Source organism: Crocuta crocuta, unplaced genomic scaffold (assembly GCF_008692635.1).
Source record: "Crocuta crocuta isolate KB4526 unplaced genomic scaffold, BGI_CrCroc_1.0 scaffold172, whole genome shotgun sequence".
Taxonomy (NCBI): domain Eukaryota; kingdom Metazoa; phylum Chordata; class Mammalia; order Carnivora; family Hyaenidae; genus Crocuta; species Crocuta crocuta.
The window spans coordinates 7,937,130-7,963,337 of NW_027528872.1; the positions used below are offsets into that span (position 1 = coordinate 7,937,130).

General features: G+C 49.5%; 1 protein-coding gene across 1 annotated transcript in view; it reads right to left on the reverse strand.

The window, feature by feature from the left end:
* PKNOX2 (PBX/knotted 1 homeobox 2) overlaps positions 1-26,208 on the reverse strand; it is a 310,367-nt gene that overhangs the window by 173,424 nt on the left and 110,735 nt on the right. Inside the window, exon 3 of the mRNA XM_077756512.1 lies at positions 15,267-15,336. The gene's annotated coding sequence lies outside the window, so the exon portion shown is untranslated. The remainder of the gene's footprint in view (positions 1-15,266; positions 15,337-26,208) is intronic.

Genomic DNA, 26,208 nt, shown 5'->3' on the forward strand with positions numbered 1-26,208 from the left:
ATCCGTTCTACACACTGAAGCAGGAGTGGTCTTTCCAAGACACAGATCTGGCTAAATCAACCCCCTGCTTAAAAAACTCCTCTGCGTACCACAGATCCTTCGGTAGTCTGGCACTCAAGGCCTCCCCTGGTCTCTAGCCCCACCTCTCACGGCAGCCTCTGTCCCACACAGTGCTCCTGTCAGATGGATTTCCCCCCCACCCCTGCCAAGCCCTCCCTCTGCTTTGAGAACTTCCAGCTGCTCCCTTGATTCTTGGCTAGCTCCTCATCCTTCAGGTACCAGCCCAGACACCCCTCTCCCTCAAGGAACCCTCCTTGACCCTTCAAGATTTTATTAGGCGCCCTCCTCGGGGCTCTCAGAGTGGTCTGCCCTTGCCCGAGCACAGTACTGAACACAGCACACTGCAAGTACCTGCTTACCTGTCATCGGTCTCTATTCTCACGCTGTGCACTAAGTTCCAAAAGGGTATCTTCCCATCCCAAACAATCCCTGAATATGGCAGGCAATAAACACTTGTTCGATGAAGAAGAAATGAACAAATAAATGAATAAACAACAAACGACCGAACAAATGAATGAATGAATGAATGACTTAGAACACAGAAGCTGAAAAAAATAACATAACAGGAGGTCATCCCCACCGTGGAAGCTGAGCACATAATGCGGGAGGCAGAGATACAGAATGGAGGCATGAAGAGGCTGGGGAGGGGTGCGGGCTGACCCAGCAGGCGGGGAGTGAGTGAAGCAGGGAGGGGCCCTTGCAGAAAGGCAGGGAGGGCGTCTAAATAAGCTGCCCCTTTCCATCCGGCTCCAGAGTCCTGCACCCCAACTGCGTAAATCTCAGCTCTCTGAGAACAGAGTTTCACCAATAAGGAGACTTACACTGTTTCATAAACTTCCTTTAAATTAAAATCAGGCAACGCACACACATACACATATACCCCACAGACATCTTCGTCGCTGAAAAGTTGCTCCCGATAAAATAAAAGAAGCTGTTTAAATGTCTTCCTTCCAAGCTAGCCCCACAGAGCTGGAGCTGAGAATACATTAGCCTTTAATGAAGTGAGACTCTCATCTTCCAGGAGACACCTCATTTAGCGCAATTGTTTCAAAGCCATTACAGAAAGACAATTACAAGGAAGCAGGGAGAGTAATTGGAAATGCTGGCAGGAGTTGGGCGAAATGATAATAAATAAAAATATTCAACCTAATAAGCTTCCAGGAGGGGGTGGGATGAAGAAAATCAACATAATTAGAACTGAACCTTAGCAAGGAAAAACAGACAGCAGGGTGGCAAGTGCTCAACTTGTACAGGAAGAAAGAAGTCACATGCAGCCCTGGATGATTCCAGGCCGCGGGCCACTGGCCCCTCCGGAAGCTGCCGGAGGGCGGAGGGGTGCCCGCGGCCCGGAGCCGTCGGGGTGTTGCTCCCGCCACAGAAACCCGGGTGTGTGGGAAAGGCAGACCCAGCCTGGTGGGGTGGGGTCCTCTGTGCGTGGAGAGGAGGCGGAGGGCGAGCACCACCTGAGTGACTCAGTCACTGCCGATCTCTGGTTCTTCCTCGCTTTTCTCATCGCACCTCGGGGAAGGTGAACCATAAGATCCAGAAGGGTCCTGCCTGTCTTCCATGAAGGCTGTCTCCCTCTATAGGTGTGTCTTCTTCTCAGGTTCGGTCCTTATGCGCTAGGCCCCTTCTCCGGTTGTGAAATTTCAACACGGGAGCCTAGACATCAAGCTAAGAGAGTCAGGCTAAGCATCCTTTATATAAAAATCATTCCTGACCCCACTCTGCTTGGCCCCAGGGGGCAATGGCCACATCCTGCTCACCGGGCCCTGGCCTTGGCCGTTGGGTCTGGCACAGCTCCTGAAACACAACTGTATTTGCTTATAGCTCCATTTCTCTCTAGAAGGCTGAGAGTACTGTGTGGGGCATTTGCAGAGGAAATGGTATGAGGCCTAGGATTTGTTTCAAAATAACCCCAGTGAACAGGGGAGTGCTGATTTACATGACCGCTTCTTGTTTGGCTGTTTCTGAAAAAAAGGAACGTAAGTAACTTGAAGTCAGGGCCCTCGGATCTGTGCTGTACACAGTAGGCACATACTTATGTTCTTGTAGCATCATGGGTTTCTAGTAAATATGTTCGATGTGCTGACTGGAGTAGACAGCTGGGCATTACATTGAAATCAGAATGTAAAACTTTGAAAGGTTCTCCTGTCGTCTCAGTCAATTCAAATAAATATACTTCACGCTACATGTAATTTACTGAAAGTCTGCAATATGTCTGTGATGTGTCAGGCCCTAGACATCCATAGGGGAATAGGGTCCTCAAGTCACTTTCCCTAAGGGATTTGCCATCTAGTGAGATTCAAGTTGCAAATGTGAGGCCACGCTAGGGGGTGGGACATTTGTTCAGGGACACTAGCGAATATGCATTAGTCGCACCTCCTAGTCAGTGGGTCAGTGGCACAAGTCATAGTCCCCGAACGATGTTCCAGGTTTATGGGTAAAAAAGTTTTTTTGAATGTTTATTTATTTATTTTTGAGGGGGGAGAGGGGGGGAGAGAGAGAGAGAGAGAGTGAGCAGTGGAATCCGAAGCAGGCTCTGAGCTGTCAGCACAGGGCTTGACATGGGGCTCAAATCCATGAACCATGAAATCATGACCTGAGCTGAAGTCGGGACGCTTAACTGACTGAGTCACTCAGGTGTCCCTATTAGTAAAAATTTTTAATATACCTTCAATATGGATATATATCAAAATGTGTGTGTGTGTGTGTGTGTGTAGTAGACCTACTGCTTCACCAATATATGACATGCTTATGGAATACATTCAAAGATGGAAATATAAACAGGATGGGATAAAAAAAATACCAATAAGAAAAAGTTGTAATATTTTATTCTCTTATTCCGATGGCTATCTTGCTTATTCGGTTTTGGAGACTTTACGTGTGGAATATCAGTGTCCCGGGACTCGGCAGGCCTGCCCTAGAGAAGTAATTCCAGTCTGCTCAGTAAACCAGGCAGAATTTAACACCTGCTTTCCTCTTGCTGGCCATAGCCTCCAGTTTCCAGTAACTGGTGACAAATGCCTCCGGGTCTGTCGGAACCCTGGGACAGAAAAGTCAAAGCAGAGGATGGGAGAAGAACCCCGACACCTCCCGCTGAGAGAAACCAGGAGTAGTCCGCTTGTTCATTCATTTGGCAGACACTTATTATAAATTTGGAACGTGGCAGGCCCCACGCCAGGTGGAATGTGGGCTACAGAGCATCAGCTGTGAACCCTGTACTGACCCACGTCCGCGGAGAAGGACAGATGCAGAAATACCTGGGGCACAAGTAGACACTGGTCAGTGTCAGGAGATTCGGGCCGGGGATCTAAGACTTGTGGGAGAAGTGGCACGGGACCAGGGAAGATGGGCCGGGTTTGGCCACGCAGAGAGAGAAGACAGACTTTTCAGGAAAAGGAAACGTCTGTGACAAACTCACAGGGGCAATGAATTAAGGGGGTCACTCTTCCTTGCCATTCCTCAGTTCCATCTGGGGACCCCATAGTCCGAGGGCAGGTGGGAGAGAGAATGCTTACCAGAATTGCAAATAAAAGAGACAGGGGCCTGCTCTCTGACCAAACACCCTGGAAACTAGATTGTGAGGCCCGCTGCCGGGCCAGCCCCCCTTCAAACATGCTAGTGGTTCGTCCAACGAAATAAGCATTTATTGAGTGCCAAAGGCTAATGGGAGAGAAAGCCACTCTAGCGATGGGCAGTCTCTTCTGTGGGGGATGAACTGAGCACAGGCTGCCTACAGGCGAGGCAGAAATCATAGGCATGCTTGACCGAGGCCCATGCTAGTCCTGGGATGCCACACTTTGCCCCTGGAGAGCGAGGCATCTCTGTAAAGGAAAGGCATCTCTGTAACTAAAGCATAGTGCGATTAAATAGTCACAGAAAAGTGCCCAGGGTGCACCAGGAGCTTAAGAATGATAAGCCCTAGCTGGGATGTGGTCACAGACATACTTATCACCAAGAAATGGCACTCTAACCAGGTAAGTAAGGGAGACAGCATTCTAGGCAAAGAGAATCTCGTGTGTAGAAGCCGAGAAGCACAAGAGAGCACAGAAACTCTGAATCCTGCAGGTAGAGGCAGATGGTCACAGGATCCAGCCAATCCAACGAAAGCAGGAACTGCTGGGGCCCTGGGAGGCGCCGAGAAGCCCTGGGAGTCACTCTTGGGCTGACCCTGCTGTGCCTAGAGCTGGGTGCCATACACACTTGGTGCTTAATAAATGTATGTAGATGGTAAATTGTCATCTCTAGGAAGTAAGGGCTGAAATAAGCAATTCATTCTTATAAAGCCCCAGGCAGGACCACATGCTGAGATGCATTTATTAAAGTCTTTTGATGAGCGAGGGAGGGAAGTAAAAAGGGAGGAGGAAGGGCTGGGACAGGGGCTGCCTGTCATCATCCTGACAGAGCCCCCCGCCCCAACCCCTCCACATCCAGGAGCAGGCACAGGGTCTCAGAGGGGAAAGGAGACAGGAGCCACGGAAAAGAAAGGAAAACTAGCAATCATGTTCTAAGTTCCGAAGCAGGGTCGAGCATGCCTATGATTTCCTGTAATTTTCCCAATGATCCTGTAAGATGGGGTTTTTATTACTCTCTGACAGATGGGGAAACTGAGTAAGACATGGTTGGCGGAGGAAATGGAGGCTCAAATCAGTTGGACACTATTCTTCCAGGTGCTTCCCAGACCACAGAGTGGGGAAGACAGAGATGGACACCAGCTGGTGGTCTTCAGCCCTGGGTCCTGCTGGCCCCTGGATGTCCCCAGGTGAAACCCTACAAGTTGGTGAGAAACTGCCCCAGGGCCCAGGCTGTAGATGGCCAGCAGCCCTCTAGGACCTGGAAGGTTCTCTTTTAAGGGCAGTTTGGAAGGACCTTTAGTAGCCACAGCCACAGCAGCCTCTCATCTCCTTCTCACCATGGTCCTTGTTCTAGCCCGATTTATATTTTGCACATCCAGAAAGCCGGCCCCTGCCCTACAAAATCCCGAGGACCTCTCCAGGCCCTGACAGTTCCCCTCCCAGGCTGGGAGCCCAAGGTTTCATTCCAGCCTCTACAGCCAAACCCTCAGTGGCCTGAGGCAAGTTGTCAGCTCCTTTTGAGCCTCAGTTTCCCCACTCAGTGACTAATGAACTTCCTGATTTCTAAGGTCCCTGAGCATCCCATGAGCCTCTTCCTTAAACCCAGGTTTCTCCTTTTGCTCCCTGCCCCACCCTCACAAAAGCCGGGAGCCTCTTCACTCAGGTGAGTCACCACCAGGCTGGGCAACCCACCATAGGCGATGCCATCCCATAATGGAGGGCTAGAAACCTGGGGTAGGCGGGGAACAACCAGCGCTCTGTATAGCCTGGCCAGGGCATGCTGGCCGCCAGATTTGAGAAGGTGACAAGGTCCCTGATTCAAAGCCAATCCCAGCTGCTTCGTCTGAGAGAGATGTCCGAGTACAGCGGAAACACTGTCTTCAGAGTTCACTGCTCCCCTTTCCAGCTGTGGGACAGCCGTGTGTTGCATAACCTCTAGGATCATGCCCAGCTCCCTGATTTGTTCTGTTATCAGAGGACTTGTCTCAGAGGGTTACAACAGATAATGCGTGAGAAGCACTGTTGCAGCGCCTGTCACACAGCGAAAACTATTCTTCAATGCCCCCGACATTAGTACAACAGTAGGACTCCCAAAGTACTTGACAGTCGTGGGAATCACATGGTATGGAGAAGAGAGCTACCACCCACACTCAGCCAGTCACCAAGGCTGAGCAGTTTCATGATAAAAAACAAAACAACAAAAAAACAAACAACAAAAAAAACCCAAAACCCTTCCAGCAGGAAAAGGCTCCCCCAGGGAGAGACCCAGGTGGGTCACTTGAATGTGATACACTTTTTTTTTTATTGGGTTTAAAGTTATAAAACAACAGCAGTGAACTCCTCCTGCCTCCGCAGGTACTTGAACCCAGGTGGGGATCAGGAGCATTAATTAAACTCACTCAACCTCCCCCACAAGACCGGTGGTCTTGAGCCCCTTGATGCTTCCCTCCGTGTGGTCTCCTGCGCCAGGAAGTGGCTCCTAAGACCGCAAGCCCCAGCCTGGAGAAGGATCCACCTTGTGGACCAACCTCCCAGGCACCCTCAGACACCCACCCCCAGACACCCACCCCAACCTAGCCTAATTCGGTCCTAAGTATTCCTAAGGTGCATTCCAATTTCCCGCTGTAATAAATGGCACAGAATGCAAATGGGGGGTGGATGTGGGACACAGATGTTTGCACTAATTTAATTGAGGGAACACCTTGGATTAAACACTTTGCAAAACACTCACAAATAGGTTCAGTGCATTCGGTAATGAAAAAGCTCCCAGCCCCCTGGCACTTGGCTGTGGCTGCCTGGGGCTCCGGGAGAGCGGCTGGGAGGGGGAGAGTGCGGGGGCGAGGCCCAGAGCAGGGTGGAGGCGAGCAGCTTCCAAACACAGGGAGAGAGGCAAGGGAGCCAGTTCCTAGGAGGGCTTCCAACAGATTTTCCACCAGCTGGGGCTGACTCCACCAAGAGAAAGAATCTGGAAGGGTTGAGGAAGGAGGTAGGCAGCACCTGCCTTCCCATGTGGGTAACTGCTCACCTGTAGGGGTCAGCAACAGGCAGGTGCCTCTCTGTCTGTCCCGAGGACTCAGCTCCAACCTGGAGGCCTCACTGCCCACCTGGCTGATGGCCAGGCAGCCACCTATACAGGACTGAGCTCCCAGGCCCAGCAACCCCATGGAAGATCAACCTGTTTGACATTCAGGGCATGAAAGTAGGTGGAAAATATCTCTCCAAAATTTGGGGGGTTATTTGCAAGGCAGTGCTAATTTCTCTGATGCTTCTTCCTTGCTTTCCTCTACAGACTCAGGACTTCAAAAGCCCAGGGTGCCTGGGTGGCTCAGTCTGTTAAGTGTCTGACTCTTGACTTTGGCTGAGGTCATGATCCCAGGGTCGTGGAATCGAGCCCTGTGTCGGGCTCCACACTGAACATGAAGCCTGCATAAAATTCTCCTGTCTCTCTCTCTCCTCTGCCTGTCCACCCCCCTCTGCTTGCACTCTCTCCCTCTCTAAAATTTTTTTTAAAAAAGGCTCAAATCCTGTGCATCAACCAACCCCAACCCTCTCCTTCACTTTTTACCATTCAGCCATCCAACCCCTTAGCTCTGGGGCTGCAGGGAAGAAACCCTCCTCTGCCCAGAAGTGCGTGCCGAGGCCAGGGAGGCAGACGTTAACAGTCCCAGGGACACTGTGGTAAATGCCTTCAGGGAGGCCGACTTGGTAACCTGGGAGCCCAGGCACAGTGTGGCAACTTGGCGGCATGAGAGGGTCCGAAGAGAGTGGAGAAAAGGGGACAAGCATTCCTGGCAGAGGGAACAGCATTTGCAAAGATAATGAGGCATAGAAGGCCAGGCAATTTCAGAGACTCAGGAGAGACCTCAACGTGGGTCCACTTGGGAGACGGGAGGCACAAAGTGAAGATGGACCATTTTCACCAGCCCCTGCCTCCCAGGTGGCCCCTTGAGAGTCCCCACAGTCAGACAAACCTGGAATCAGTTCCGATAAAGATTGCTCTGTAAATCTCAAAGTTCAAATCAGGCCAGGATTTGATTTTATATTCCTGAAAACAGAATCCCTAATTTTCAGACACAATGATCACTTCAAGTGTAATAACCATTATAATAATAACCTCTTATACTTGCATAGTACTCCATAGTTTATAAACCACTTTCACAGACCTCTTACGATCCTCTACCAACAGCCCTTCGAGAAAGATAGAATAGGTAGTTTCGGTATTCTCGCTTTCTGGATGAGAAGATTGATCCCAAGGTCTCAGTAACATAAATAACAGTACTAGGGCTCAAAGTCAGGTCTAACTAACACCAAAGTGCATGCTTGTGCACTCATTCAATCATTCAGTCATTCAATCATTCAGCGCATCCTGGAGCACTGGTTGAACACCTATTATGTACCAAGAAATACTTTAGACCCAGAGCATCCAGGGCATGATGAGCATATTAAGATGGATAAAAGCCTAGCTGCAGAGAAACACACTGACAGATATATCTGGACCAATAAGAAAACACCAGGGCAAACAGCAAAGCATTGAAACTCAGGAACCAAGAAAAACTCAAAACCATTCTCTACAAACACTGCCTCACTCACTCATATGCACACACCCTTCAGCCTGCACACACATGCATGTAACATGCACATTCCCTTATCACACATGAGGATAGGAGCCATTTCTCCTGGGCTGTCTCCACGCTCCCCAGCATGGAATGCTGACTCCTCCACACCTGACATCCCCATCGCGAGTTGGGCAATAGTCCAGATCCAGCAGCCAGAGGCTGCCCTGTGGGGCCTGAGTTTCTCCCCACCCTCTAGCATGCACACACAGACACACAAGTGTTCCAGTGCTGTGTGAGCCCTGGTGTCATGGGCAGCAAGGGTGTGATACACTTCTAGGGTGGATGGATGGATAGATGGATGGATGGATGGATGGATGGATGGATAGGTGGATGGATGGATGGATGCATAGGTGGATGGATGGATGGATGGATGGATGGATGGATGGATGGATGGATGGATGGACGGACGGTTGGACAGGATGGGGAGGGACACTGGAAAGCATAGGAGCTTTCACCTGCCTAGAGGTAGATCCTGTTGAGGCCCTGCCAGTGGGCTCAATGACAGCTAAACACTGCTTTGTGTCCTGATGTGGATAAATGAGCCTCAGTTCTCTCAGCAAAACCGATCCCCACCTCACAGGATCTATGTGAGAATGTGTGACAGCAGGTGCTGACACATGTCGTGTATGAGCTAGCCCACAGAGGTAGTGCCTTCCCACTCAGCAAGTAAAGGTAATGGACAGGCAACTCTGCAGAGCCTCAACAGAAATCAGTTTCCTGACTTCCTACCACCATCATCCATCCTGGGGCTTCAGGGACTTAAGGGAATACCTCTCCATCACCCCACCCTCTTCTCATAGATGCATTCATTCCTTTTTTCATTCAACCAACCTCATAGGGTGCTTGTTATGGTCAGACCTTATTCTAGGTCCTGGGAGTAGAAAAATAAGATTCAGTCTTTAACTTGGATAGACAGACAAGTAACTATATCTAAGGTCCTGTAATGACACAGAGGAAAAGGAGTGCAGTGCTGTTTCGCAAAAGCTGGGGAGGATCCGTAAAGAGGTAGTCATAGACGAGATATGTGAGCTGGGTATTGCAAGAGGAACAGGGGTTACCAGGTCAAGGAGATTCCAGAGACAGGAAATGGCAATGCAAAGGCACTGAGGTGTGAAGTTATACAGAGTATCTGGGGGGAACTGAGCAACTAGGTAAATTTGGGATATCAGGAGTAGGAATGTGCCCATGTGTCTGAGTATCTAAAAGTAACAGGGAGGAAGGAACAGCATGGGGGGTAGGAGATGAAACTGGAAAAGCAGACAGGGCTGAGCTGTGAAGGCCACAGTAAATCAGACCAAGTAGGCTATAGTCAGCAAGGCACCTCTGGAGATTGCGGGGCACGGGCATGACTGGTCCGATAAAATAGCATTAATTAGGTTCTCACTATGTGGCCACAGCACTAGGCTCCATATATAGGAATATATATATATATCCTTGGCTGACGCTGATGATAAATGAATTTGACGAGGTGGTCTCCTCTTTGATTCATGCAATTATCCCTGGAGAAATGGCCAACTAGGGAGCATTTTCTCCTCTCTGAAGAGCCAGACTGGCTGGCTAACAGCAAAAGCAAGGGGAGGGTTCCCACATGGCCACCATCTCTCCACCACCGCCACCATCACCACCACGGCTGGCCCAGCGCTGCTGGGAGCAGTGCTTGGAAATCCTTCAGAGTCTCCTGGAGATTTGGGAAGAATGAGAAGGGAGAAAGTGGAGGTGACAGCAACCAGAGAGGAAGAAGAAAAGAGGGAAATCCCTTAAGTTGAACCAAGATCGATGAGTCTGCATTTCTAGTGAACAGGATAGAAAGGCCGGCTGGGTGGTGGCAGCCACCTGTAGTTCCTGAACCCTCAAAGCTTCTCCAGTCCTGCTCACAGCAGGCAAGTTTCTCCCTCCCCTTCTTCCTCTTCCTTCCCCTCCCTCTCTTCCCTCCCCTCCTTCTCAGCTCCTCTCCAGAAAGGTTTATGGAGAAGACTCCAAATAGCCCCCTCTCCTGCAGGCATAGTCACACCAACTGAAAGGAGATTTAATTAGCAAAATCTCGTTAGGCAAACGAAATTATCCGTAAGACAATACTCCTCTGGACAGGGGGTATGATTAAACAAAGCCATTAATTGAGAGAGTCGCTTTGGCAGCTCCCCGGATGCATTCATCTCTGGGCAGGCCCCACTTTGGCTCCTTGGGCCATCGGAACAGACTCTGCCTCCTCCCCGCCACCCCACCCGCTCCCCACTTCATCTAGGCTCTTGCAGAGCCCCCTCCAGTCGGGGCTGCAGACCTAGGCATCTCATCAGCGGCCGCTCTGCCGCCAGATTCCTGCTAAAGTGCCTTGATTGCATAATGTCTATTTGCATAATGTAAATTGCAATCTCCTAGCTCGGGAGAGGCAGGAATCACAGAACAGCCATTATTTTTTACCACTCCACAAAAATTCTACATTTAGAAAGCAGATTTGCAGCTCAGAAAGCCATATAAATCTGAATCCGCCAGAAACGCCATTAAATCACACCAATTAAGCCGGACCAACGAAGAGCCCCTGTCACTGTTCTGTGCACACTCAAGGACTCCCTGCCCAGATGGAGGCCACGAGATACCAGAGGCTGTGGCAGTGGGGCTGGGCACAGGAGCTGCAAGGGGAGGGAATTCTGTCTTATAAACCTTAACACACACCCTGACCGACCGCTGGCCTTTGAAACTGCCCCAATCAAGATTTGGAGAAGAAAGGGTGAGAGGCAGGTAGGACTTGTCTAAGTTATTTCTGAAAGAGACTTCGGCTCCCTCCATTTCGGCCTCAGTCTATACTTCCTGATTCCGTTCTTTCCAGCTTATCTCTTAACTCAAACGACCCTGTGCGCAAAGCATCCCATGATGGGAACCGAAACTTGCCCCTCGAGCAAGAACAACTGTCCTGACACCAGCAAGACCCCTGTGAGTGACCCCAAGACAGTGATGGACCTGACCTTTACCGCCCACCTGCGCGGGTACCCACTGACCTTTGTCCCACATTTTCCTTACATATGTTCAGCACTTTGGAGCCGGTCTTTGAGATACTGGGCCACTGCCTTCCTGGTGTTGGCCACGCTGAAATAGATTCCTTTCTTGTCTCACCACCGCTCCTCTCCCTGCCTTTGGATTTTGTCAGCGGCTAGTGGCTGAACTCGGTCTGTTTGGGATCCCCACGCCAGGTGCTCTGGCACCCCTGTGTCCCCGCTACATTTCTTAAGCTCATCACCTGATTTGGGATGGGCACACTGTCTCTAGACTTTGAATTTGTGGAGCAGGAGGGTGCGTAGCAGGAAGAAGTCTGCACCTTCAGCAGACGTAACAGGGAGATCTAAGGTGTTTCTCACATGGGCAAAACATCCACACATTTAGCAGCCCTTTAATGACTTTTCCTCTCTTCTCCCAAGCCCACTCCAGCCAACGGTAGGAGAAATCCTGCTCACACCGGGCTGGGCTGGAATCTGGATGCTCTTTAAAAAGCTGTTTCCTAGAGGTCACCGGGGAGGGAGGGGAGTCACAAGGTGCCTGGAAAGAGGCATTCCCTCTGACAACTACGTAAGATCCCAGCTTCCCTGCAGCCAGCCCCAAACCTGGTTACTCTTTTGCCTCTTTATTGCTCATTCAATATTCATTTGTCAAAGGGCAAGATGCTAATGTGTATTATTAAAATATCAATAGTTTATGAGTGAACTTTTATGGAAGATACAGTTAAAGGAAAGATTCTTGACCATTCCTGTCAGGAGCAATGGAGAACAATCTTTCCAACTCCACTTTTTATTTATTTACTGGGTGGATGAGTGACTGACCCGTTTTTTGAGTAGCTATTGTGTGCCAAGAATGGCTTTAGTGCTTTCGCATGCTGGCTTCCCTCCAGTCCCCACAGCAGACCTGGGAGGGGTATACAATCCCATCTCCATTCTGGACATGAGGACTCTGAAGCCCAAGCAGATTCACCTGGATCACAAAGGTGCTAAGTCAGGTTCCAAACTGATTTTGGGGCTTCAGATCCAATTCCACTACCACCACCCCCAAGTTGGAGCCTTGAAAATACACATGATCTTTACGTTTTTACCTGTTCCTTCATTGGTCCAAATAGAACTTTGGTTTCCTGACCTCCGTTTCCCAGCTCCAGCACCTCTTTATCAAAACCAAGCCCCCTGACCCCTCACTTCCCTGCTCCCTCCCTTTCAGCGTTAGCCATTTTCAGACCTCAGCCCTTTGGGGAAAACGAATCAATTCTGTTTCCACTCTTTTCTTGTCTGAGTGTTGTTTCTATCCTCTTAAGTCACAGCAAGGTATCCAGGCACTCAGATTCTCTTCCAAAATTTACCCACATCTGCGACGGTAAAATGACAAAGATAAAGAAGCGTGGTCCCTAAATGGCACAGGTTATAGTGTATGGCAGAAGGGCAGGAAAGAGAGAGGGTGTGGGGGTCAGATAGGAAAGGCTGCCCAGATCTCCCCAGTCCCCCACAGAGCCCCAGTAGCCTCTTAGGTTCTGATCTTTGGCTGAAACCTCCCCCAGCTTGGAAGACCATTGAGTTGGGGGTGTAGGGGCCCTTGGATGGGAATGGAGGGTCTAGGCTTGAGGGATCCTTGGTCACAGGTCTGTGTGACTCACCAGACCTAGCACCTCAAGTTGTGAGTTGCAAACTGGATGACTTTGGCGGAAATGGACACCAACATGGAAGCTTCCACCAACTGCAGGAACTCCGAACACCAGTGGGTCCTTGGGGAGTCCCGCTTTGGGAGGAAGCCTAGCCTGGCCTCTCAGGAGGAGGGGCTTTAAACCCAGACATTCTGTGACATAAGGGACAGTTTGATGACCAAAGATAGGGGTTTCTTCAGCCTGTCTTTGGAAATTATGGGGCTGTACTATGTCAGACTTGCCAAATACCAGTCGTGGTAGATTGTACTCTCCAAAGATGGCTGCAACAACATACACCCATCTCTATCTCCTCTTTTCATGTGCTGCTGACACTCATCCTTTGAGTCATGATGGCAGGGATGTCTGTGTTCCCTTCTTTGAACTGAGGTAGGCCTTTGTAACTGCCCCAATCAAGAGAACATGGTGGAAGTAAGGCAGCGCCCACCTGGCTCTTGTTCTCTTTCAGGGTGTTCCCTTCCTGGCGTTTGGCCACCATGCTCAGAAGGAGCCCAAGCCACCTGGAGCAGTCACATGGGCCTGGCTGGCGGGTACCACTAACATCTCAGCCAACCCCTAGTATTAGCCCCCCGAATTCTAAGTGAATGAGCCTTCAGACAATTCCGGCACCCAGCTTTTCACCTGCCTCGGCTGAGATCCCAGACCGGGCGGATCAGAGACAGGCTGTCCCTGATGTGCTCTCTTTGAATTCCTGACTCACAGAATATGCACATAAAAAACACTGTTAAGACACTAAGTTTTGGGGTGGCTTGTTACACAGCCGTAGTAACTGGAACACCACCGGAATGAAACAGAATGTCTGCCGTTTCCCTCTCAAATCCAGCCTTCACTGGTCTTCACTCAGACTTCAGACTATTCCCTCCTCAACTGGCCCCAGTCCCTCTGAGCCCATCCCATCTCCTCTTCCTTCCTCATGCTCTTCCTTGTTCCTCAGTACAGGTCCAAGCGTGTGTCCCTGTGAGGGGGCTTCCCCTGGATGTGTGTGGGGTGCCCTCAGACACAGGGAGGGAATGTGCACACCTATTTCCTACATGCTCTCCACTCTCATTAAGGTTCACGCTCAGCTTGCTTCTCTCCTACTTGGCTTGACTTATGAGGCCCCTTTAACCTCTGGAGCGAGGAGACAAGATTCTCACCAAGCTCTATCTACCCTGGCTCCCCTAGCCCCCCGCTGCATCTCCTAGGTAGGCTTTCCCGGAACAGGATGGAGAGAGGCACCCTTCCCTCCAACCCCCTACCCCTAGGGGGCCGGGATCCGACCACTCCAGAGCCTGGGCTGTGGAGAGGTGCCCTGGGAGCCGCAGCCCGTCAATCACAGAGGCGACCAGCACTGAATCGCAGGCCATTAGGCGGGAGGGCCGGCGCCCTGCTCACTCACCGGGCAGCCATCGGCAGGATGTTAGACGATCGCATGGCGGCCATTCTTATGATTTATTCAAATACTCATTACAGTCAATCTATTTTTACACAGAGGTGAAGATGTGCGCTGATAACAGTTAATCATTTATAATTCCATGGACTGGTTGGAAGCCAATGTACTATCAAAGGCGCAGCAGCAGCCCAGCCTCTGGTAGCCCCAGAAGCAGGGTGGGGAAGCTGCATAGCCCCGGGCAACCCAGCCTTCAGGCTGACATTTGCTGGAGCAGAGACCGGGTTGAGGGTGCAGTGGGGACACAGAGACACCGCAATCCCTGGCTGCCCTCCAGGAGCTCACAGCGTCGCTGGTGGGTGTGCAGAGAGATGCAGGCCGGGGGGAGGTGGGCATGTGAACACAGCAGAACTTCAGGAGAGGGAGAAATCACTTCTAGCTGGACCGACTAAAGAAGGGTTCCTGGAGCAGGCTGGACTTAGGCTGGGTCCTGCAGGCGGGTAGATTTTGGCCAAGTGGGAGAGCCAAAATGAGCCGGCGAGCATAGGTGGCGCTGTCACTGCAGCCAGCAGTGTCCCCCATCCCCTCCCCCACGCCTCCCTAGAAATCAACCAGGTGTCAAAGCAAGCTCGGCTCTCCCCAGCTTAGCCCACGGATGAGGGTGGCTGGGGTCTGGGTTGGCCTTGCAAACTCAAGAGCTTCCCTCTCCAACGTTCACGACACACATAACAAATCAGGGCCACCTTAATGCACAATCAATAAAGTCTAATTAAATAGGATGTCATATTACAGGGCTTCTTTGTCACATTCAGACCTAATCTAATTAGATGTCCACTGTATTTTACATTCTGACTAGCTCATTGTTGAGGATTTCGCTTGCACAATTGCATGACTGTTAAAGATGAGGTTCAGGGCTGTTCTTTAACCCATAACCTTATTGAGTCAGCCTGGAAACACCAATCAAAGTTACTTACAGTTCACAGTCCCTTTTCTGGTGAGCGGCATGGAGGACAGAAAGCCTCAGGATCCTGCTCCAGACTTCACCTGTCAATAAAAGAAAACATTTTTTTTATAGATGTGTATGATTCCTCTGGAAGTGAGAGCCAACGTGGGATGAGGGTAAACTCAGGAGTCGGTCTGGCACAGGAGCAGGGAAGGATTGCAGCTCTATTCCCACAATTCTTTGTGAAAAAACGTCCTGATCCAGGGACTCTTGGTGCAAAACGATCATTGTTTAGACAGCTAACCAGGACAGTGAGAGAGAGGATCACTCCCTCCTTACCTGCTTGGTGCCTCAATTTCCTGTGAGTTTCATCCCCTTCCCTACAGGAATCCTGGAGAACAACAGGCTCATGGCTGTTGAGAGCCCTGAGCTGACCAAGGCAATAATCATTTACGGATGCTTCCCGTCTGACGGGAGACCCCATGCAGAGGGACAGAGCTGAACGGCCCCTGTGGAAGCTTGCAACCTACATGGGGAAGGCTGAGAAAAACTAGCAAACCACAAAGCCCAGGCTGTTGTAGGATTATGGAAAGTCCTGATGCAGGAGAGAAATTTCAAGGAAAGGTGAAGAGTCCAGTTGGGCTAGACAGAGAAGAATGATGAGGGCAGGACTGATAAAAAATGTGACTGCTTTTAATTCTCTTTCTGGAAATAGAGCAATAACAAGAAAAACCCAGCACATGCTTATGAGGTGTCTGCTCTGTGATCGACACTGGCTAGGTATGGCAGGAAAAAAATCCATGGGTGGGTCCTGCTATAAAAATGCTGCCACGTCATTCAAGAAATAAGATGACCCCTATGGAACATCATCAGATAAGACAAGACTATATGCGTGGTGCTGCTGAACTGTGTGGTAGGGACTATAACACTCTCTCCATAGAGAAATGAAGTTGGCAAGAGCTGAGGCACTCAAGGAAGTATTCAGGGGTAGGGAGAACCCACACAGGTCTTGGAGATCAGCAAGATTTGGCCAGTAGAAGGGAGTGAGAGGGCAGTCGAGGAAAGGGACCAATCCGAGCATGGATGAGAAGGGGACAGCATGGAGTGCCCGGGGACAAGGCGAAAACTGGTTTGCCTGAAAGCGACCAAGAAGAGACCGATGCTGAGTAAGCCAGATGGGGCTAGAGCATGGAAGGCCCTGAGTGTCAGGCAGAGAGGCAGACTTGGGCTAGGAGCTGGGCTAGAGGGCCACTGAAAGTTTTTCAACAAGGAAATGAAATGAAGAAGAGGAACCCCCCTGCCCTGACCCCTTTACTATGTTCCGTTTAATTAAGACAGAGAGACTTCTTGGAAGCGGCGGAATTTCAGAGAGAAGGCTCGGGTGTGGGCCATCGTGTGATGTGTTCATGGAAAGAAAATGTCCCTCCGGTGCCGGATGATGTCCACACGTCCTCCGGGGCTGTCTACTAACGTCTACATGACCAAGATGAATGGCTCGAGGAGGCACCTCTGAGACAAGGATCGCATCTTATGCATCTTTATGGCCCCAGAACCTCGCCGAGTGCCCACCATAGTTCTCTGTGCACGTCTGTTGAGATGTTCATTGGTGGACCCTGGTCATTCCATACACAATCCACAACCAGCACCTCGGGACCAGCCATGGATTGGCAATGGCTGTCAGTGGGCTCCGGCTTACGTTCTTTTAAACAGCTGCCATGCTGCTACTGAGCACGTGTGAACTCAGCGTAAGAAGTCTCTGGATGGAATTGCACGCAGTGGTGCTTTATCCCTGCCCTCTGGGATTGTCTGGTGAGACGCCAGCAACTTAGAAGAAGATATGGAAGACTTGCCGTTTACATCTGTTGCAAAGCTGGGAAGGAGAGCCTCTACTGGAGAGATGGATTCAAAAGTGTTAGAAAGCTTTTAACAAGCAGAAAGAATGGGCCAAAACTAAAAAGTCCAAGTTTTCCTCTACCAGGTTTTGTTTCTCATGCAATAGCATCACAACAGCCATAAATGAGGTAATTTTGAAGATAAAGAAATATTGCCCATCATCCATCACCTGACACATCAAATGATTATATCCTATGTCCACATGCAAATCCATTTTTATTTTTTACAGAACTGTAGAAAAAGATTTGACAAGGATATAGTCACCAAATCCCACTCTCGCATTCAAAAATCAATTGCAAAAACACCAAACAGGGTAACCTGGTTTAAAACAAAAAAACCCCCACAAAACAAAGATGTGGGTTATTTGAATTTAACAGAAGCTCAGGATGATCCCAGAGTGTGGTGTTGCTGCCAAACCCATTACATCTGATCTTAGGTTGCATTAATAGCCATAATGTCCAACCAAGGGGTGAACAGTCCCCTCCCTTTGGACTTACCAGTCCATATTAATTTAAGATGCAGTTTTGACATCCCATGTAATACCTTTTTGAATTAAAAAAAAAATTTTAATGTTTATTTTTGAGAGAGAGAGAGAGAAGCCGACTGCAAGCAGCGGAGGGGCAGAAAGAGAGGGAGACACAGAACTGAAGGAGGCTCCAGGCTTCGAGCTGTCAGCACAGAGCCCAACTCAGGGCTCGAACCCATGAATCGTGAGATCATGACCTGAGCTGAAGTCAGATGCTTAACCAACTGAGCCACCCAGGCACCGCCCCCCCCCCATTTTAATGCCTTTGATAGTGAAGAGGGGAGGTGAGCGAAGTCCAGTGGCTAAAGCGCGGGTTAAAAGTTTAGCCATTAAAATCGCAAGCTCTGGTTACCAGTCTGCACGGTTTTCCGTCCCGGCTCCACCACTTACTAGTGGCATGGACAGGTTACTTAACTTCTCTGCACCTCAGTTTCCCATCTGTAAAATGGGGCTAACAAGGGTTCTACCTCTGAGGTTAGTGTGAGGACTCAATGATTTCGTATCCTGCAAAGTGCTTGGGACAGTGGCTCACAAAAAATGAGCACTTGCTGAATGTTAGCTATTGTCATTGCTATTTTGTTGTTGCTGTTTTCATTCCTAGGAGGCTGTGAGGTAGAAGATATGAAGGAGGGAACCAGAGAGGTGCCTTCACTTGTCCCTAAGATTACCTGTCATTCCCCCACGTGGTCGTCCCCCAAATATTTGAAGAAACTATATGGAAGAAGGACTGTGTTACTCTAGACAAGAGGATTAGGACTAATTGCATTATGTTAGAGGAAGTCAACCTCCAGCTCAACATAAAAAAGAAGCCTTCAGCAAGGAGAACCATCCAAAAATGAGCTAGCCTTCCTCAGAAGGTAGTGAGCTCCCTATCCCTGGAAGGAGAATCTGCGCTGGGTGAGAAGCTACTCCACAGCATGGTCTCCCAGACATGGCTTCACCCATCTATGAAAGGTTAAAAAGACATTAGGAGACTGATAGAGTTTACAAACTTATATATATATATTTTTTAATTTTTTAAACATTTATTTATTTTCGAGAGACCGAGAGAGAGCATGAATGGGGGAGGGGCAGAGAGAGAGGGAGACACAGAATCCGAAGCAGGCTCCAGGTTCCGAGCTGTCAGCACAGAGCCCGACGCGGGGCTCGAACTCATGAACTGCGAGATCATGACCTGAACTGAAGTCGGATGCTTAACGACTGAGCCACCCAGATGTCCCCAAACGTATATATTGATAAAACATTAATATTGTCTTCATTTATCATCAATTTCATAAAGTAATTCAACCCCCAAAGTAAGGAGAGTAACAGGACCATTCTTTGAATTGGATAAATAGAGCGCCATGGAATGCATTCCCTCTCTCCCTCTCTTTCTGCCTCCATCTCTTTGTCTGTCTGCTCTTCTCTCTTTCTCTCTGTCTCACAAACACACATCCAAACACACATATGTGCCCACACATGTAAACAAGTGACCTCTCCATGCTGTCCTCAGTTTTCACTCATGACCAGTGGAAAAGTCTACTTGAACTGGCACAGATCCACGGACACGTGCTGGTCAACCGTCTATGCGCCATGTATTTTAGGGCCTTCAGAGCCGGCAGTGTATGGTCCTGGCAGGCGAGTGATCATGTTAAAAGCCTTCAAATGAGCAGCTGTGCAATAACGGAACCAGTATTAAACTCAGGCCTGTCTTATTCACCATGAAAAGAAAATGGAACTATAAATGAGATTGACCACTCACACCTATAAATATGAGGAAACTTGTGAAATGATCAATGAGGAAGGAGTTGCTGGATGTTTGTCTGGGAATGAGGTAGGGAGAGGGACAGAACAAAGCTTCCTACCGGAGGCAGCACGTGCTCCAGGAGAACTGAGTGGCCCCTGTGTAGAGCACGCCCAGGAAAGCTGCAGGGCTGGAAGGCTGGAGAGAGATGAACTTGGGGTTTAGCAAGGGCATGAGTCTAACACAGAGAACACCAGGCCTGGAGTGTTCACCAGACATGGGTTCACACCCTCACTCTGTCAGTAACTTGCTGAGCGATCTTGGACAAGAAACTTTACCCACTCCGTGCTTCAGTTTCCCCATAGGCAAAATGATATGGTTAGACTACTAGATAATCCCTTAAAACACAATTCCATATGATATCTATATACCTCTGAGGTTGCCCAGACTAACCCGCCAGGGAGGGCTTTAAGTCTAGTGCTAAAATACCTCAGTATGTCACCCTGGTTAAGAGTAAAGATGTGGGAGTCTGTGTAGTTTTGGGTTCAGACCTGGGTCCATCATTAACCTAACTTTAATCTCTACAAACCTCAATTTTCTCATGTTTAAAAGGTGGGGGGTTAATAGTAGCATCTTTAAAAAAATTTTTTTTAATGTTTATTTAGCTTTTGAGAGAGAGCGCGTGCACACAAGTGGGGAAGGGGCAGAGAGAGAGGGAAACACAAAATCCAAAGCAGGCTCTGGGCTCCGAGCTGTCAGCACAGAGTCCAATGTGGGGCTTGAACCCACGAACATGAAACCAAAGTCAATGCTCAACCAACTGAGCCACCCAGGTGCCCCAATAGTAGCATCTTTAAATGAGATGATGTACGTAGAGCATTTTTGTGCAATGCCTGAAACAAGCTACTAATAATAAATGAGGACCATGTTGTTTTTAAGTGTTCCAAGGTAAGGGCAGGCAGCACCTGAATGGAAAAGGAGAACGGGAGGCAGATCAAGAAGGTTGAGGACTTCTGCATAAGTCCCACTGCCCATGACCAGCTTTTCTGTTTTCTTGCCCCAGCCAGACCTTTGGGATGAGGACAAATTATGAGAACCCATTCTGGGGCACCAAGAGCCTCCCCGGATGCTCTTCTTCTCTGAAAGCATATGCGCAACACTTCCAAGAAAGACAAAACATGAAGAGACCATTCCAGAAGGAAACCCCTGAAGGACCACGCATCCACACAGACGGTGTGTCCTATGTCTCCCCGCCTCATTGCCGAGGCTCCTCTCTGTTCTACTCATGCTCCCATCGTCCTCCCTGTTCCACGTGTCCTCCCCCACCGTCCTCCCTGTTCCACCCGTCCTCCCCCATCGTCCTCCCTGTTCCACCTGTGCTTCCCTCATCACTTGACAAGAGCTTGCAATTATTTACATTTGTTGAATGAGGTTGTCAGGGATGGCCCTGTAGGCCCCGACCACCAGGCTCTAAATTACACAATAACTAGGTAGCTGGAAACTGATAAAATTACCTGGCACTAAATACTGTGAGATGCGTATCCCCGCCCCCAGCACTGAGGGTACTGTGCAGCCTTTCTTGGAGCCTGGTAAGAGCCAATGCTAATTCCACACCTGTCTTCAGCCCCCTGGGCCACAGGCAGTGCTGGTCACCCAGGTGCAGAGGAAACGGAAGAGCTCCCTCAGTCACGTTCCCCAGGCCTCTAATCTTGGGCCCGTACCTGTAAGTACAGGTACTCATATAAACCCCTCTAAAGAAGGCCGGCACTGGTGGGCTAACCCCAGTGACTTTCATACACAGGGGAGGAACGGGAGGCACTCGTGAGCTGTCTACCTCAGATGGGAGTGGGGTGTGGGCTCCCAGGGCCGCAGGCCCTTTGCAGGGGCAAACGGTCAGGAGCTACAGGATCCGCGCACAGGGCAGCCTCCCGGCCCCGTAGGCGTCCCCTGAGGAGTGAGGAGTGCTGATTCGCCATCAGGGGCATCACCGCCCTTCTCCCCATGGTATCGTCATCCGCCTGCTTCAGGCTTTCTCAGGTCCTCTTCCAGGACCCTAACTGGTCTCCTGGCCTCCAGCCTCGCCCCATTTTGGCCCGTGTACCACCTCCCCTCGGCCTGGCATCTTTCTGGAACACAAATTTGATCATGGCCACTCCTCCTTAGAGCCCTTCGATGACGCCCCATTGTCTGACAGACGTTGCCAACTGGCAGCCCTTACATTGACTCTTGCCTGCCTGGCATTTTTATAAACTCTGACAACATCTAAAAAGTGGGAAATTTCACATTTTAGCAATCTGTATCTCTAACTTCTCTCCAGAGATCGGGTGACCTAACAATGCCAATGCTGCCTTTCCACACGGCAATCACTGGATGATGCTGAGTCTTGGCCACCCCTTTTTATAGTATTTTTAATTTATTATTTAGTTTTGAGAAAGACAGAGTGTGACCAGGGGAGGGCAGAGAGAGGGAGGAAGAATCTCAAGCTGGCTCCATGCTGTCAGCGCAGAGCCTGACATGAGGCTAGAATTCACCAACAGTGAGATCATGACCTGGGCCGAAATCAAGAATTGGACGCTTAACCAACTGAGCCACCCAGGCGCCTCTCAGTCACCCCCTTTTAATTACGCACAGGTCCTCCGGTTTCCCCTGAGAGAAGACAGAGGTCACCCTGGAAGTCTCCGCCGTCACGGGCCAGATACCTAGAGGCTGACTTACTCTGCCCGCTGAAGAGTTCAAGGTGACAGCACGGGGGTGGGTGGCTCGTTATGTTCTTGGCTGTGCTGTGCCAGCCGGAGGGTGGACAACGGGATTCAGGAAAATACTGAATACGCCGCCAGGCAGGCCCGCCTAGTGTCCTTCCCTCTTACCTGGGCAACTCCACTCCTGGCCTGAACAGAGCCGGCAAGGTCTTAGGGCGGGTTTTCCTGCAATGCCCATGGCTCTGAGGCAGGTGCTGAAGAAGCCCCACCCCGCTTTAGTCCTGAGGCCCCGCCCCTGGGTCCAGCCTCTCCCCACCCCAGCTCAGGAGCTGCTGTACCCCCTCCCTTTATTTCCATCCCACTGTTCCTATCAAAGCCCTAACAGCACATATTTTGTTAATTGTACAAACCTAATGGGGGAATGCATTGGCAAAAAAGGGTAATGGCCATCAGACCAGCAATAAAACAAAATTAATGGCCCATAGGAAGAAATCATGTCCACTTAATCCCGGCTCTGAAACTCTAATAGAATAATGGAATACCAACGGAGGGTTTTTTTCTCTCTATGCAGATTGCTTACACCATGTTAATCACTTGCAAAGCAGGCCACATACCACTCTGGCTCACATGACCCTCCAGGGAAAGTAGCAGACCAGAAACATTTAGTGCAAGGCTCATTACTGCCATGCACCGCCGCAGCGACACCTTCTCTCTCTCCCTCCTTCCCCCAGGTGACTCTGGGACAGCCAGGATGGGGTGTCATTGAGGGCCATGAGGTGTGGTGGGCCGGAAAGCAAGACACATAATACCTAATAATAGCTAACATTTATTGAGTGCTTACTATGTACCAGACATGGGGCCAGCTACGCCCTTTGCAGATACTGTATTACTGTCTCCAATTTTCATCTTCTCTCGCTGGCTGTGCAGTCTAACAAGGTAGCTGCTGGCCACGGGTGGCTTTTTAAATTCAAATCCTAATTGATTAAAATTAAATAGAATGTAAAATTCAGGCTTCCCCCTCGCCAGCCACATTTCAAGGGCTCGACAGCCACACGTGTCTGGTGGCTATTGTCCTGGAGGGTTCACACGGAGTACCTTTCCATCATCGCAGAATGCTGGATTCGACAGAGCTGCTCTAGAATACTGAGGCCATTTTACCTTGCTCCTTCAACAGATTTGGAAGTCAAGGCGCAGAGAGGTGAGGCAAGCTGCCCGAGGTCGTGCAGCTGAAACACAGCGGTGTGGGGTTCTAACCAGCTCTATCTCGGTCTGCCTCCAGAAACCCCAGCCTACCCACTACTTCCTGGCAGTCAAGGCGGCAGGAAAGTCTTTTGAGGCAAGTTAGCAGTCGAAAGGCTCTTCTGTGTTTTCCACCTACTCCCTGCCACCCCAGAGGGCAGACAGACCCCAGTGTTCCACTTGGGAGAGCCGGCGCTGTGGGTGTCTCAAACTTGGAAGGGCATCTGGAGAGAGGGAGGGCTTTACAGATCATCTGGCCCCACCTCCTTTCAATTGATGAATGAAGAAACCGATGAGCAGAAAAGTTAAGTGGCTTGCCCAAGGTCAAACAGATCTAGAACTACAATCTGGGTTTCCTGACCACCAATCTTCACTGGCCAAAGGGGAGGACAGAGCAATGCCCAGGTCCTGGGTGCAATCACAGGTGAGAGAAGGAAGAGAGTGCTGGGCTCGGTTGGATGAGTCCAAGGGTTCCGGGCTCTGAGGAAAAGCAGGAAGGAAAGAAGGGTGGAGACAGTCGGGCCTAGAAAATGTACTGGTTAAAAGCATGACATTGGGTCGCTAGTATCTCTTGGGAAAATAGTGTACGGTATCTATGGTCATTAAAAAGACACATAGACTGGCCAAGCAGCCCCAGTGTGAGAATGTATTCTACAGGGAAGAAGTAGAAGTGCACAAGGATAGCGTGGCAGCATCTATCATGGGGAAAAGTCTAAAGCAACCAAGATGTCCACCTATAATAAGGGAGTGGTTGGATAACACCTGGTACACCCACACTGAATACACAAGGGCATTGAAAAGAATGAGTTCGATCGCCATCGTTTGCCAGGCAAGATGGCCATAACGTTCAACATATGAAAAGTAAGTAGCAGAGGATGCATGCGGAGTGACTCCATGTTTATAAAAACAGAGAAAACTCTCTAATGAGTTGATCCCTTTGCATGTGTTTGTGTGAGCACAGAGGCAGCGTGGAAGGGGCGGTGTTCACTGGTGCTCACAGTGTGCTGACGGGGCATCAGAAAGATGAAGGGATGAAGGCACAGCGGTTTTTTGGTTTTTTGGTTTTTTTTTTTAGCACATCTACGCCTTGCTTCTGGTGCAGGGAGCACTGCCACTTCTGTAATTTTGGCAAAGAAACATAATAAAGGAAGAGACAAATACTTAACAAAAGAAAAAAAGTCGGACTCCAGACCTGCCTTACCCACTAGCTTCAGGGCCTTGGCAAGTTCCTTAATCTCACTCCATCTTGATTTCTTTGCCCAGAGACTGATGATGAGAGATCATGTCATGATGGCAGAGAGACTGGTGGGAAAACGAGTTTATAGCTGTCCAATAACTGGGACCTTTCTATCACTATTGAGGGAAAAATCTGCCCAGGACATGGAGCTACTTCCTGGACCATCTCTCCAGGGTGGTCTGAGAGCAGCGGCCAGGGCTCCCATTACACACCCCTCAGAGCCCCTGTATTGCCTACAACCACTTTATTTATTTATTTTTTGTTTTGTATTATTTATTTAGTTAGTTTATTTCTTTATTTTGAGTGAGATAGTGGAGGGAGGGACAGGGAGAGAGGGAGAGAGAGAATCCCAAGCAGACCCTGTGCTGTGAGTACAGAGCTCATCCTCACCAACCGTGAGATCATTACCTCAGCCAAAATCAAGAGCCAGGTGCTCAACCAACTGAGCCACCCAGGTACCTCTGTTTATCTATCTATCTATCTATCTATCTATCTATCTATCTATCTATCTATCTATCTATCTGTCTATCTATCATCTGAGAGAGAGAGAGAGAAGGTGGGAGCACACATAAGTGGGAGAGGGGACAGAGGGGGACAGAGAGAATCCTAAGCAGGCTCCACACCCAGAGATGTGCCTGACATGGGGCTCAAGCCCACAACTATGAGACCATGACCTGAGCAGAAATCAAGAGTCAGACACTCAACCAACGGAGCCACCCAGGGGCCTGCCACAGAATGATTTTAATGTGTCTCTCTGTCTGTCACACTGTAAGATCTTTATAGGTAGGAATAGTACCTTGCTTATTTATTCATTCACTCACTCATTCAAGTTAATAACTTAAAAATTATGTCTTAGGCATGTGTGTCTGCACTGTGCCTGACATCGAAGATACAACAATGAACAAAACAGAAAAGTCTCTGCTTTCATGGAGCTCACATTCTAATGGAGGAAACAAACTGTATAGACACATATATAGCCCAGTGGTGATAAGCACTAGGAAGAAAAATGCAGTATGATAAGGGAGCAGAAGTGACTGGAGAAAGGATGGGGGCATTTTAGAGAGAGAAAACAGGAAAGAACCTCTGGACCTCTCTGAGAAAGCACCCTTTGAGGCATATGCCACAGACCTAATGAAGTCAGTAGTCATGTTCAAAAGATGATAGTTTAAGGGGCGCCTGGGTGGCTCAGTCAGTTCAGCATCAGCCTTTGGCTTAGGTCATAATCTCCTGGTTCACGAGTTCAAGCCCCGCATCGGGCTTTCTGCTGTCAGCACAGAGCCTGCTTCAGATCTTCTGTCACCCCCCCCTCTTTAAATAAATAAACTTGAAAAAAGGTGTTAGTTTAAGAATAAAATAAAAATAGGCTGGTGGGAGAACGGAGGATAATTAAGACACCTCAAAAACATGCCTCCACCCAAAAGAACTGAAAGCGGGGACTTAGATGTTTGCACACCCATGTTCTTAGCAGCATTATTCACAAGACCCCAAAGGTGGGGGCAACCATTGTGTCCATGGACAGATGAATGGGGGAACGAAGCATTATATGGATATTGACATTATATGGACAATGATATATTCCTGAGCCTTCAAAGGAAATCCAGGTGGATAAACCTGGAGAGATACTATGCTAAGTGAAACAATCCAGTCACCAAAGGA